This window comes from Falco rusticolus, chromosome 3 (assembly GCF_015220075.1).
Source record: "Falco rusticolus isolate bFalRus1 chromosome 3, bFalRus1.pri, whole genome shotgun sequence".
NCBI lineage: Eukaryota > Metazoa > Chordata > Aves > Falconiformes > Falconidae > Falco > Falco rusticolus.
In genome coordinates this window covers 35,772,433-35,787,302 of record NC_051189.1, presented here as the reverse complement: position 1 = coordinate 35,787,302, position 14,870 = coordinate 35,772,433, and positions in this window count along the sequence as shown.

Here is a 14,870-nt window from a genome sequence, read left to right as displayed (position 1 = left end):
TCTCCTCGCCTCTCCCCCCTCCCCCTCGCCCTCCCCCTCCTCCCTCTCCGCGCAGCAGCAGGGTCGGGGGAAGGCGGCGGAGGGGGACGCAGCGCGGCCGCGGAGCGCAGCGCGGGCAGGAGCGCGGCAGTGCGCATGTCCCCGCGCCTAGCGCCGAAAGGCGACCGATGCGGCGGCAGCGCCGTGGGCGGGCAGCGCAGGCCCGCCGCCCCCCGCCGCCCCCCGCGCCCCGCAGCGCGCCTTTGCGGAGACTGCGCGGGCGCGGCTGCCGCCGCATCGCCTTGCTGCGCGCAGGCAGGCTGCTCGGGGGCAGGCGGGGGTGCCTACCGGGGCGGGGGTGCCTACCGGGGCGGGGGTGCCTCGGCCGCCCCGAGCAGCGGGGAGAGGGGGCGGGCCGCCGGCAGCGCGGGGGCCCGGGGCCGCAGGGCTTGCTGGAGCGGGCGCCCCCGGGTGCCGCAGACGGGCGCGCTGCCTCCAGGCTGCGCGGCCGGAGGGTGCACCGGTGGTCGGCCTACACAAGGAGGAAAAAAGGAGGAATCCGGGCGTCCTGTTATTTTTTTTTCCTCTGTAAAGTGAGCATGTCTAATGAAGACGGGTATTACGACAAAAGGGACCTCCGCGTACTTATTGGTGGCTTTTTAATGTTGTACCAAGGTCCTTAAGTGAAATAACCATATTTACATGATACAGGGAAGTGCAAGGACTGTGAGTGAAAAGCACTGTAAGTGCAAAGGCAGGAAACGAAAAACGCCTAACTTAGATCTGTGGGGATTTTTTAGGGAAATTGCACAACTACTATTAAGTTTCCACCCAGATGTAAGGACTGACCTAACACCCAATGAGTTTCTTGCTTCCCGAGAACAAGTTCAAGCCTCATATTGCATTCTGCACTAACACCGATACCGCACATGTGGCTGGCTCAGGGTTTGAGCCTGAATCTGCATTTACCAAGCAAGGCTTTGCCTGCGCAGGAAAGTGTTGCAGGGGGGTGGGAGTGGGTGTTTGTTTTTCAATAATCCAAATACAGTGGTACCATCAGCATTTTCATCTTCACCTCATCTTTGGCAAGATTACAGCTCAGTTTATTATCTCCATGCGTATCCATGCAATGAATCCTCAGAGCTGCTCCTTTCTTCATATTGTCTTTCAGTATTGCCAGCTGTTGGGTTCCGCTGTTGATTTGTTTGCTTTTTTTCTTCTGGGCCTCCTTTAAGCTCTTCATCCAACCACTTCTGTTCTCATTGGGCAACGTAGTCCATGTCTAGCAGAGTATAGCCCATCTAGACACCATGTGCGTCCACATGGCCCCTGCAACAAAATGTGTATTATTCTAGTTTGTAGCCTGCCAGCTCTTGTAATATCCAGCTGATGCATGTGATTTTACCAATCTGGTGTTGCTTTTCTCCTCTGTTCCTAACATGCCACGTTATAGCTGACTTAATGATGTTTTCTTAGACTTCGTTCTCTGGTTTCCCTTGCCCATCCTTCTTGCAGAGAGTTCCCATCAAATCCTTCCATTAGTAACATGCAGGCCTTGTGAAACCCCTAACATCTGCATCCACATCCCACATGGTAACTGCAATGAACCCGACTACCTAAGAGACTTTAACTCTTTCCCCTCCAATTGTGTTGGTTTCTTGTTGTTACGGTCAGTGAAGATTTGCATATGCAGAGTCTTCAATCAGCACCTCAGTCCTCCCTCATTCTAGACCAGTGGTTCCCCAGCTCTGCTTGAGGATCACAGAAGTCATATAAAGCAGTGGTAACCCATCGTAGCCCTTTGGTGTCTCCATAGTGTTTTCAATTTAAAGTATGAAATCACACTGTGATTTGTAAGAAATTTTGGAGGCTAACAGTAGCGTGTAGGTCCAAAAAGACTAGGAACCAGTGTTCTAGCAGCTACTCCCCTTCTGCTGTGTCTCTTGGCACAGTTTGATGTCATCAGCAAAATGCAGTTTTCCTCAAGTCTTCACAAGGGATGCACAAAACATGCCAGCACACCAAAACCCACAGGAAATTTCCATCTCCTTAAACTTACTGTAGACATTCCCAGTCCTCCGGATACTTAGTTTATTTGGATTTAATTAGTGGAAGAACCTTCCAAAAACCATAAGCTAAATCAAAACCATATACTTGCTTTTGAACAAGAGTCATTACTTGTGGTATAAAAAGGGTACTACCGTAACAATTTATATTCTCATCTTAACCTATACCCCTGTTAAAATGTAAACAAAGCCTAAGACAGCTCCAAAGGAGAGGGGCGGCTCTCCTTTGCCTCTTCCTTTCTTCTCTCCCACCTCCTCTCTCCTCTTTGCCCTCCAACTCCAAATACCATTTGGTTTAATTTATCTTCCTCTGTATTTAGGAAAAAAAACCACCAATTGTATGTTTCTCTTTTAAATCTAGGGAAGTGGGGTTTGCTCATTAACTAACCTTTATTTGCAGCCCTATTCAGCACACAGGCAAAGATCAGGAAGGAAAGAGGAGATGCAGAGAGAATAAAGGAGAGGCAGCCTGTGATCTCTCAACAAAAGGAAAAGATCAGCCATGGAGTCAAAATGGAGGGGTAGGTGGGAGTTGTAAAGGCAATGGGTGGCTGGCAGAGATGGAGGGAAAGGAACTGGGTAGGTGAGAGGCAAAGATGAAGTCCTTCAAAAGGGCTAGGAAAAATCAAGCACTCTTAGACATGATTAATTCTGTACCCCACAAGAGTGAGACTATTCCCTCCTGTCATTTCTGTGACAGGCGCTCCCAAAGGCCCCTGTCACTGCTAGAGCTTCGTTATCCGAGGCATTGTGCGGATACATAAATGATGTGGTCCCTGCCACAAGGGCCTTACAGTTTAGCACAAGCCAAAATGCAACAAAGGAATGTAAAAAACAGCATGAGGGACCAGGAGAGGAAGGACAGCTGAAACCTTGCAAGCCTACATTGCAGCCTGTGTTATGCAACTTCACGGTTATAGTCATATGCAAATAATATAAGAGTAATGTACATAGGTAGTAGCAACCCACCCTCCATCTCAGGCACTTTCATTGGTTTTTTTTTCCCCTTCAAGAACCAGAAGTCAAGCACCTGATTTAACCTTTTGCCCAAACAGCTGTTGGTAGTAGCTAGGGCAGCAGACTAACACAGAAATAGCTGAAGGAAAAGGCATGCGAGCAGCTGGAGGTCACAGCCCTTGGCTTGTAACATTTCGGGAGAGCAGTGGCAAGGAGCAGCTGGACATGTACAAGCTTTGCTGTGACCCAGGCTGGAATAACCCATGTCTGTCCCTTGTTCAGCCCCTGCACTGCCCCGAGTTGTACTGGCACAACTCTTTGGGAGTGGGCTGGATACAGAAGCTATTTTTTCAGCCGGATCAGTCCCCATCCCAGCTGCTGGTGAAGGCACACACAGACACCCTGGCTGCCCAGCCAGCCGGCGTGGGAGGGAGCGGTGGGGGCAGGCAGAGGGGCAGTGTGGCTTGCACAAGCTGCTGGAGGCGTTGTGTTCCAGGTGCACGGTATTGGCCTCAGCTGTGCTTGTGCAAGGCAGGTGGTTTTACTATACTGCATTTTGAGATGTCTGAAATGGATGTAGGTGTTCAAATTTAGACACGTTATGTTTCCGTTGCGTAGGATGGTATGTGCTAAGCCAGCAGGCCTCCTCCACCCATATGAGGAAGCCCTGTTCCCAGCTGTGCAATCCCATCATCTCTCTTTTATCAGCTCTGCTACCTGCGAATGAAAGAAGAAGCCTTTCACTCACCAGTTCTGTTCACTAACCAAGCAGAAAAGTGACCTGGAAAGAAGTGGTTGCCTAGTTTTCTGCTGGGTCAGTGAGTTGAATCAGCTCACAGGCAAGTCATATAAGCTCCAGAGCCACCAGAAATGGGGAGGCAGGGTCTTTGGCTGGGAAGAGGTCTGGGTCAGAGGAGACAGAAAAGGCGGAGAAGGAACAAGACTTCCCCCTTACGGCAGGAGAAAGCCATTGGTTATGTTTAGATGCCCACAGATGCAGATTTAAAGGTCAATTTATGCGTGTTAACCCAGGAATGCACAAGCTCTGCAGGAGCAGGCAGCTCTGCAGTTCCATGTAATCTCTAAATTAATTCCTATTTTATATAATATGAGTGTGGTCCTAGTTCCACATCTTTTATTCCTGTAGAAATACTCATTAAAGAAGTTTTAGTAAGTAATTTGGGGGAAATCTGAGTTCTCAGCCTGCAGGGTTCTGTAGTTTGGGAAAACTGAAGTATCTTTTGAAAGTACAGTATATCCCCTATATTATCATTTCTTTATAGTACAAGCAAACCTGTTATAAAGAGAAGACAACTTCAAACTACACAAGTGTAAATTTCCCATGGGTGACTACTGCAGAGAAGTACCGTGGGTTTAAACGAGCTCTTCCAGTGTCCCTCACCCATGCTAGTTTGTGTGATTTAATGTTCTCTATCTGCATTAAGACAGGGGAGAGGCTTATCCTTGCTCAGCTCCCTCTCCCTGCATTCTGGGAGAAAAAAATTGGAATAGACTGATGTGTGTTTCTTTCTTCATACTAGCCCTGCATCACTCCTAGCCTCTCATCCATCTAGTGTGGACTGTATCCTCACTTAACAAAGCGTACTATGACATTGCCCAGAGCTGCCCAGAAAGACAACAGTTACTTCTCTATACATACGTTGTTGGCCTGGTTTTCAAGAGGTCTGAGCAGTCTCACTTCTTTAAGGAGAAAAAGCACCTGAGGGTACCATCACTTCTGGAAATCAAGCCATTAGGGATAGAAAGGGGACTTCAAAGGAGGCACGGGGGCTGGTAGGAAGGCATTGCTTCTATTCAAGGGGGCACATCAGTAAGAAAATGCCACCATCAAGAGGACAAAATAAATAGCCTAACAGAGCTTCCTTACAGGCCAAAAGAATCCTGTGAAAGCCTGGATGTCTACATGCTGCATCTCTGAAATCAATGACAAATTGCATTATGGTTGAGGCATGTAAAACAGTTCGGTCAAAGGAGCAGTTCCTCGTGCAGCCAATTTATCTGAGACCATCATTGTTAGTTCTGCCGGCCTTGCGAGCAAGTAAGCTATCTTCTGACAGGAGCATTGGGCCTAGGCTTTCTCCAAAAGAGAGAAATCTATTAAATGAATTAAATTTTTCTTTGTGATGCCACCATTGAGGAAGCCCACTTCCCTGCTTCTCACCAAGGGGGAAGGAGAGAAGCCCAATGGAGCTGTGTGTCTGCTGAGCAGCGCCTGGACCCACTTTCAGCCTTAGCAAATAGCCATTCTTCCCCACCACGGGGTGGGCTCTGGGGGCCTGGCTGTGGCTTCTGCCTCACCTTGCCAGCCTTGGAGTGCCTTGACTTGGCTGCAATCACACTTCAGCAGCACAGCTACAGGGGAGCAGAGCAAGGTGCATCTGCCCAGTGCTTTTCCACATACAGCTTTCCACCCAGGAATCCTATTGTCACGAGACATTAGGGTTTTTAGGCTCATCAGTTCTGGTGTCACAATCCAGCAATTTATTTTTAGAGGGAGTGAGCAGGTGTCCATGGCAGTATTTTAGCTGACAGTGCCGCAGTATTGCTATTCAGGAGCACTTGGTTGTTCTTTGTATCTTGACTTGTTACTGGAAAAGAAGTTTATTTTTACTGCTTTATGTGTTTTTAGCTTTAGGAATGGCCTGAATGAGACAAAGGAAAACACTGGCACCCTTAAGCTGAATTTCATCCATCAGACTTTCAGTGTGCTGATAGGAAGCTGGAGAAGTGGTACTAATGATTCATCTGCAGCATTGATTGTAGATGATGGTTGGGAAAGGGAATGCAAATAATAAATTAAAACTAATGACCGCAACTGATTCAGAAAATATTTTGGTTCAGAAAATCACATCAAAATCAGGTTTTTTTCCACAAGTATTAGAAATCTGCATATGGATTATTGAGTCAGAAAATTGGTTGCTAGTATTGAAAATAATGACAATCTACATTCACAGTTGCAAACTATTTTTTTTTTTGCATAGCTACCTTAAATAAAATCTTTAACGCTGATGTGATATAATCTTCCATCAATATTTTTAAAATGCCACTCAAGAACATGTAGGATCACAGTGTTCATTTTCTAGGAGAAACAATGTAGTTTGAGTCTCAGTTTTACCCAAACCCTTCTGAATGTAATTACTAGCATGGCAAACTGGTTCTAATCACAGTCACAAGCATCATGCTTGAGTCTACAAATTGCTCTGTCTGAGCTCCCACTCTTTGTATTAAAAATGTGGTAACTACGCAATTTCAGTTTGCTGCAGCAATGTTCAGGACATATTGCTGGCTTTGGGGAATAAAGGACAAATTTCCCATTGCTCCATATGAACAGAGATGCTGCTGCATCGTGTATAAAGAGGCTGAAGTGATCCTTAAAAACACACTGAAAAACCCTGTCAAGAAACCCAAGCCATTACCATAGAGGAGCCCATTATGAATGTCTAGCCTGACCACAGAGCAAGTATTTGGAAGCAAATCAAAACCTGCCTGAGGAACTGAGTAAAAAAGATTTTCCGAATTCACTAATGTTCATTTTAATTAATAGCCCACCTGCCAAGTGTAATGAACCTGAATATATTGTGGCCATTTATGCTTAAAGGTAGCTTCCCCCCCACTTCCCCCCTAAAAAAAAAAAAAAAAAAAAAAAAAAAAAAGACAAATTAGTGAAAGGAAAATCAATACCATTGCCACTCTGTCACACACTGAGGTAGAAGGCTGATTCTAGCGAAGGCCCAAAAATTTCCTTGCCTTTAGGCTCAGAATGATTAATTATTACTCACAGAAAAATACAGAGAGCATGAAGGAGAAGGACTGAAGTCATAGTCCAGAGCAAGAGCTGTGGTGGTTGCAGGAGGTGAATTACATTTCTCCAGGTGAAAATCATCCTGCTCTGAGATCAGAAATTGGTGGATGAAGCACTGCAGCCCATTCCCACCCCGAAACGACAAAGTACAGGGTCTGTCTGCCTGGTTCATGGTCTGAGCCAGAGAGGTCTCAGGTCCTGGGGGGTGGAAGGAGTCCAGGCGAATGCTCAATTGGAATGACAAATGCTTCACCAATGTATGACTCCTTTTCACAGCTGACTGCATTTAGGAAGAGGAAGAAAGATTACAGCCTAAAGCGGTTGACCTTTCCCACCTCCCTTACCAGGAAGGTGGAGGTCAAATCAAAGGTTCAGAGCTACATGGCTCAGTAAACACCATGCCATGCATGGGGTCAGGCTTGCGGCTCTCTGCCTTACAAGAAGTACCATTGCAAGGGCTATAAGTTGGGGGGATCACCACAGGGGCATCAGCTCCTTCAAAAGCAGCAACAGCCCAAGGGAGGTGAGCTGACCCAGTCCTGGTGCACAGCTTGACACCAAGGAGTCCAGCTCCCATACAGGCTTTTACCTTTTACTTCTGTAATAGTTTTTCTTTCAGGCTTCTCTGGATGGCTTAGAGTTGTCAGGCAGTCAGAAGAGAAGCCTGGAAGACCTGAAAAAAATGAATAAATCTATTCTGAACCTCAAGAATTATTTATATGGCTATGTATATCTCTCCTCTCTGTTGGTATCTTACAAATAAGAAAACAAGATTTTAAAAATAACCTTCAAGTTCATTTTTAATACAGGCATCATAATTAATTAAAACCGCAGAAATTAATTTTGAGCAAAATGCGTACTTCAGGTGCCCCAAGACAGGGATGTATTTAAAATGAGAAGCAAACAGCATCCATTACATAGAGAAAAATTACAGACAGAATAAAATTTAAACAAGTCATTATTTGAAATGCAAAAATGTAATATATGTGTTTTAAAATAAGTTAGATGAAAGATTTCCCTACTTTCTTTACCCACCTTTTCAAATCTTGTGGAAGGAAACATGCCCCAGGCAAACTCAGGAACTATCTTTTCTTTGATAAAAAGGCCTTTCTGTTTCAAAGGCTCACTGCTCAGTAATATAGTTAAATCTATTTCAGATTCAGGAAGAGTAAAGCTTTTGATTTAGTACAGGCTAATGTTAAGAAAGACATTTAATCCTCAATTTTCTGAAGTATTTTTAAACTACTGGCAGATACTTCCCTATATCACTATGCAACATTCACTCTCAAAAATGTCTGCTACTTTCTTTTTTTCTTTTTTCTCCCCCCCCCCCCTTTTTTTTTTGTTTAATATGTTATCCTTTTTTGTAACAGGGCAAATATAACAGAAAATACGCCAAATTAATATCTTGGTTGGAAGCATTAACTCACTTCCAAGGGACCTGTTAGAGGGGGGTCGGTTGACCTGTGTGGGCTGGAACAATCCTGGGATGAAAACCCCCTTTTAGACATCTTCAGACACTGTTTTCTTCCAGGTTTTACAAGCAGTAGGCTGCATAGCCTGCTCCTGCCTTTGCAACCTTGCATGCTTCACAGCGAGTTATCCTCTGGGATATCAGGTGGGTGTTTCAACTCTAGTAGAATCTGATCTCCCTGTCTTTAGCTTATATAGTAGGGTAGTAGAAGGAAAATTAATAAAAACTCATAAAACCAGGTGATATGGTTGGCATCTGCTGTGGTTGGCCCCCTCTGTCTTGTCTGCCTAACACCTCTCCTATGCCAGCAGATGCATTCCCATGCAGCCATAGCCTGGACAGGGCCTAGGAATGATGGTGCAGGGCACAGGGGCAAGAACCCTTCCCTCCACATAACTGGTGGTCCCAACCTCAGCAACGGGGGGACACAGACGGAGGCTTTCCTTCTGGCCACAGCAAGCCACTGCAGTACCAAAATGCTTGGCTCCCTCACTCAGTGTCGTGCTGGTGCCACTACTTTTTGACTTATCATAGCATTTATATCAATTATCACCCAACATTATTTATAAAAATGCACATTACTTTAAATACTGTTCTCAGTTCCTTGAGCTGGTGACCAGGTCTGAAGAGCTGATGAAGAAACAACATGCAATTCCCTGTGTATCCTTCCAGCTACAGTGTAACAGCTAAATTGCTGACTTGTGTCCTTTTTTCCTTCACCAGATCCTTTTCCTTCTCTTCCCCACTGGCTATACTGTGTAACCATACCGCAGAGATATTAATGTAATTACTGGGCAAGACAAATCAATGTTGGTTTTGAGCTGCCTGGGTGTTTTGTTCATGCCCTCTTTTCTGGGGCAGCCCTTTTGCAGCTGGTGCAGGGAAGCAGAAACGTGCTCTCTAATAACCCCAGCAAATCCTCAGGACTACAGCCACGCAGGTGATCTTTTTACCATTATAGTGGTAGCGATACAGCAGTTACAATGTCTGTCCAAGCTTCTGCTATAAAATTACATATTTCAGGAGTTCCTAACACAGCTACGGAAAACATTGCTCCACTTCTGACTGAGGCTGATACTATAAAATCAGAGGCAAATCCTTAAAGACCTTAAGATAATAATCTGGTTGGGTTTAATTTATGAGAAGCCTTTCTTGTATTTAAGAGTGATTAAGGATTTGCTCTACATAAGCTCACACATCTCTGTCTGCTGGCTTCGAAGTTGGGCATTCCTTTGTCTGTGTTTTAGGGTGAAAAGTCCGTGTTTCCAGGCCTGATGCTGTATACCACCTCATTTGGCAGCATCCGTCTACCATGTGCATAGCTCGAGGAGCACGAATACAAGCAGTGGTGGAAGGTGATGAATACGCCTGTCCTGGGCCTTCACCATCTCCCTCTTGGGTTAGTAAATATTCCAAAACTGCCTTCCCAAGAAACTGCCTTAGCAGGGAGCAAGAGCTATGGAGAAAGCTGGTGTTATTTTAACCTCAAGAATTAGTATATTCGACTGAGATATACTATGCCGAGCAGCACAGAGCTGGCATAATTCTTACGTACACATAAGCCTGGTTTTAGTAAAGCTGCTATTTTGCATGAAGGAAGCAAAAAATAAATGGGGGGTGGGAGTGGGGGTGGGGAGGGGAAACTGCCCAGGGTCTTCCAGTAACTTCCTTACAAAAAAGGAGAAGAGCAGAAGGTGGTGGTCATCAAAGATTAGGACATCTCTGGGGATGCAGAGACTGCGCCTTGAGGCAGATTCCTGTACGGAATTTTAGTAGGGGCCTTCCATGGCTGGTTGCTCTTTGGGTGTGCTCGTTACAAAAACTGTCATCATTTTCCCAACATTAAGATTCCAAATTCTACTTTGTGACTTACTTTTGTATTGCTTGCCATTACAGGAAGATGCTGTATTGCTGTAAAACATCACAATTTTATGGTGCTGAAATACCAGAAGGATTTGGAGTGACTTTCCCCAAGCCACCTGAAAAGTAGGTCAGTGGCTATACATTTTCAAGAGAACTGCAAGGCTACAGCAGAAACTGAGTTAATCCTGATGTGTATGATGAATATGCCCCCTAACCTCACTGCAAGGGACAGTGTGGATGTAAATATATCGTCATTAATCTTTTCTCAGCTGATTATTTCAAAAGGGAAAGGCCTCATGACATTTTCTTTTTCATTAAATACCATGGGGCAAAATCTGTTGAGTTTGTTTGAACAGAGGCATCTAAATCCAGATTTAGCCTGCAAAATCTTGGGGTGAGAGAATAAAATTTTGTGAAAACAGAAGAATATGTAATAAAACCTAGTTTAAATTAATTTATATCTGGAATGCCTCTTCCCAAAGAAAATCTGCAATTAGCTATACTTAGGTGAAGGACAGACTTCTCATAGTCATGGTTCAGCTAATGAAATGTATAGATTTAGGTTTACACAGCTACACAAAGTCACTGTTAAAACCCTGCGGGAAAGCCCTGTTGCATTCTAACTTACTCAGTTTCCCTAGAACAGTTCTTCCATGCTGTATTTCATTTCAGCCCTGGTTTCTTGCTTTTAAATAGCTATTTTTAAAATTAGGAAATCTCTTTGTAGCTGGCAGGCAGAAAGCGTAGGCTGCAGGCAGAGAGCTGGGTAGGGAAAAGGAGGGAAGGAGGGAGAGCAAATCTGAAGTATGTCAGAACAAATGTAAACATTGCATTACATAATGTAATGTGTAAACTCTTTTTAAAACAATGTTAAAGCCCTTTTGGACAGAGCAGACACCAGAGGACAGAACAGGGATAAATGCACTAACTCAGCATATATATATTGCATGGAGGTACTCTCAGGACAGTGTTATAAATCCTTGGACTTATGTGACAAAAAAAAAAAAAAAAAGACAAATTATGTGTCAATAACTAAAAATAAAGATAGAATCATCTAAGTAACTATAGGTTGCCTAAGATGGAGATTGATGTGGGGAGCTCAGGGATTGTGCAAAAAATTTAGGTGGCCCCCTAGGTGATGAGTGAACGCAAGCTCCTGGTGGGACATGTGGCTTCAGAGGACTAACAGGGGGCTCAGAGGAGCAGGAGATGGACAGAAAGAAACACAAAAGTGACAGAACCATTGCTCGAATAACAGCCAGGCTTTGAAGGCTGCAGGTCAGAAAGGCTACAGGAAAATGGCAGCAGCAACCAGTGCCATTGCTGGTGCTGTTGGGGCAATCGGCAGAGCGTGCGATGGTGAGGGCAAAGACATGTGATGGCCCAAAAGGTTTTGCCCTGGTGAGGAGGGGACTGTGCTGGTGAGGAGCAGCTTCTGTGCAGATCAAGAGACTGCTGAGCGGTAGAGGCATGAGCAAGAGGACCAAGGCTGTTCTCCAGGGCTTTTCTTTTTGTGTAAGAGAGAGAAATATCTATAAAAAAATCTAATTAGCTTGTAAGTGAGGAGATTTCTGAAGTGATCTGTCACAGGCTATAAATAACACTATTCAGAAAACAAAGTCCTAACAAAGATTCAGTGGCTGGAAGCTGGAGCTGGGTAAGTTCGAGCTAAAAATAAAATTTAGATCTTGACCAGTGAAACGGCTTATGACAGGATGCAGTTAGCTTCTCTCGCAAGGTAAATCTTTAAATCAGGATTAAATTTCCTTCTTTAAAAACTAATTCAGTCAGCAGAGAGGTGTTCAGCACTGTGTTCGCAGGGTAAAGGATAATATCCTAGGGAGTTATGCTGAAGCCTGCAATGATGCACCGTGGACTTAAAATCTGTGACTCTAGAATAACCACCCTCGAGCAATATGTGATTAGAAGGGTTGAAAATGTGTATTAATTAACACTGAAAAGCTAATCAAAGTGGGTTGGTAAATCAGGCAAGCATAAAGGACAACCATTGAAACAATTTAAACTACAGCACTATGAAAATCTGTAGAAGTGTTTCCAGAGAGTAACATTTCTCCTTTGAAACATCCTTGTGTAGAAGGATTAATTTATTGTAGGCTTTTTGTGGCTAATGCATACTTAAATGTTCCTTACTTGTGCAAAATGTCTACATAGTGTAGGGCTACGTAGGATTACAGAATTGCCTTTAGGTTGTATGCTTTGAGCACAGCCTCACAATGAAAGCAGAGATGGGACTTGGATCCTTCTCCTTCACAGCAAGATTATTTCTCTGAGTGGAGGGTGTCAGCTGCTGTGAGACACAGCTGAATGGCTCCAGCTTTGCCCAACTGAGAAAGTCTATAGAAATTTGCTATAGAAAAGTAAACCTTAGAAGCATGTAGATGCTTGTGAAATTCTCTTGGGATTTCACCCCTAGTGTATTAATGAGTCTGGTTAATTGTCAAGTGCCAACTCTACATTCATCAATTAAATGAGAATCATTACAAACTGTCTCACCCATTGTCACAGAGGCAAAGGTTCCTTTCAACTCTAATAAATTAAATTAAACTGGCTCAAACCCTGCAACCATAGACAGATTGGCTTTGTGTTGAGAGGCATTAGTTTGATTGACACCTGTCTGGTTGACCAGGAATGGTTACCAGAATGAATGGCATCAGACAAAGGGATTTTGTGTGTTGTGGGAGGGATTTTACATGTACAGTCGCACCATCAGCTGATGGATGCAGCACTTGGGAGCAGCATCTGACCAGTTATGTAGCATTACTGGCTTTAGGTTAGAACATAGGAGTCTTCTTATGGAGCTCTGAAGATGTGGCTAAATGTGTGTAAATGTTAATGCTATTGCTTTTTCATCCATCTCTTCTCAAGGTATTGAGCAGGAAACAATATGTGTCTGCACAGAGCAGCAATTCAGTAAGCAAATGTATCTCACATAGGAGATTTTCTCCACATTTCTTGCCAGTCAGCAAATGCACTGGTGGCTGCCAACACCTACAGTTTGCCTTTGTTGCCAGGAAGTAGATCTAGCTGATCTTCATGTTGTCTGTGTGTTTTAAAAATGTCTTTTTTACCGTAACAGCTGCCTGCTCACCAGAGCTTCCTGTTTTTTAACAGTTTCATCAGACCACTGCCTGCAGATAGAAGCCTCTACATGGTGCCACTGGTAATTCACCTTTGCTAAATCTTGTCTGTCTTGAATATATTCTGAGCAACTGCTGCAGACATGCATTTGGTATGAGGAAGTTGTGTTGCCACACCAGCTGCCACATGGTTGTGTTCTGGCAGCAGACAGTTGCATGTGAATCGAGTAGTTGGCTGGGGACAGTTCAGGATTGGTGCCGACAGTTCGGCTTCGAAGCTGGTGCATATCAAGGCAGTTTTACTTAAGCCATTGAGCATACTTCCACCTGAGGTTCTGGCACATGGGCTTACTGAGAAGAATGGGAAAAGCTGGAAAGAAGATGTGTACATTTGTAAAATTCAGTCAACTATTTTAAAGGTATTTATATAATAAATATATATAAATATATAAATAAAATAAAACTATTTGCTAACATGTTGTGTAGTTGAACTACACAGCTGCGGCTACTTCAAAATACATTTGAACAGGCTGCAATTTTGCAAACATTTGAAATCGAGAAGAAATAGCAAGGGAACTGGATGGTTATGGTTATATGCAGATCAGTATCCTATGTTCTGTCTTGCTCTTACGAATTTAGGTACAAAAGAATTCAAAGCGATGATGATCAAAAACTTGATTACTGAAGAGGAATATGCCAATAATTTCACCATGTAAATTAACTGATTGTCAGCTAAATACATTTAGTGCTGAGTTTTCTGGGCTAGTTCTTGTAGGATACCTCATCTTGAGAAATGTTCAGTCACATTTAAATGCATCATTGTCTTCTGGTCTCTGTTACTAGAATCCGTGGTCTAGAAGCAGCAGTGTCACTTCTGCCTTTTAATGCTTTTGGGGTGATTCTTGTAACAGAGACACAGGTGGCTGTAACCACAAACACACACCTCCAGCGAAGCAACAGAAGCGGTCTGCACAGGCAGTTTCGTCATGGGTGGTGGCAGAGCAGATAGGAGTGGCGGCTGATAATCTTGCACTTGGGAACTTGGTGCTTGTGGTTTTTCTCAGTGCTCCAAAGAGAAGGTCTCTTTCTAATCTATTTCCCTTTCTACTTACAGTCGTTTCAGCACAGCAGATTTTAGTGGTTTGCTGCTGACTTCTCCATGTGCTATAAACTGTCATACCAACCAGTAAAAGTGATTTGTATAGCAAAGCGGCTGGTGCTGGAGACCCCATGTCCATGCCATACTAGGAAGCTGTATTTGTACAGGGTTTCTGATATGATTATTTAATGGCACCATCTTTCAGGGGGTGCTTCTGGACCAGGTCTAGTCTGATGCTATAGTTTGAATGCCCATTTGTGGCTGGAGCACATTAGGGGTCATCCATTTTCATTTCATCTAAAAGGAGTTCATCTCATGTCCTCCAAGACCACTCCTGGATGACTACCAAATGCACTGGCTGAGTGCGATCAGAAGATTCATTTCTGAACTGAAATGGTAATGTAGATGTGCAGACACCACCATTATAAAATACTTTCTAGTACAGTTGTGGAGAAGGTTATTTTTTAAGGACTGAAAAAAAAGTTAATCTCCTTCTGAGCCTAACAAATCT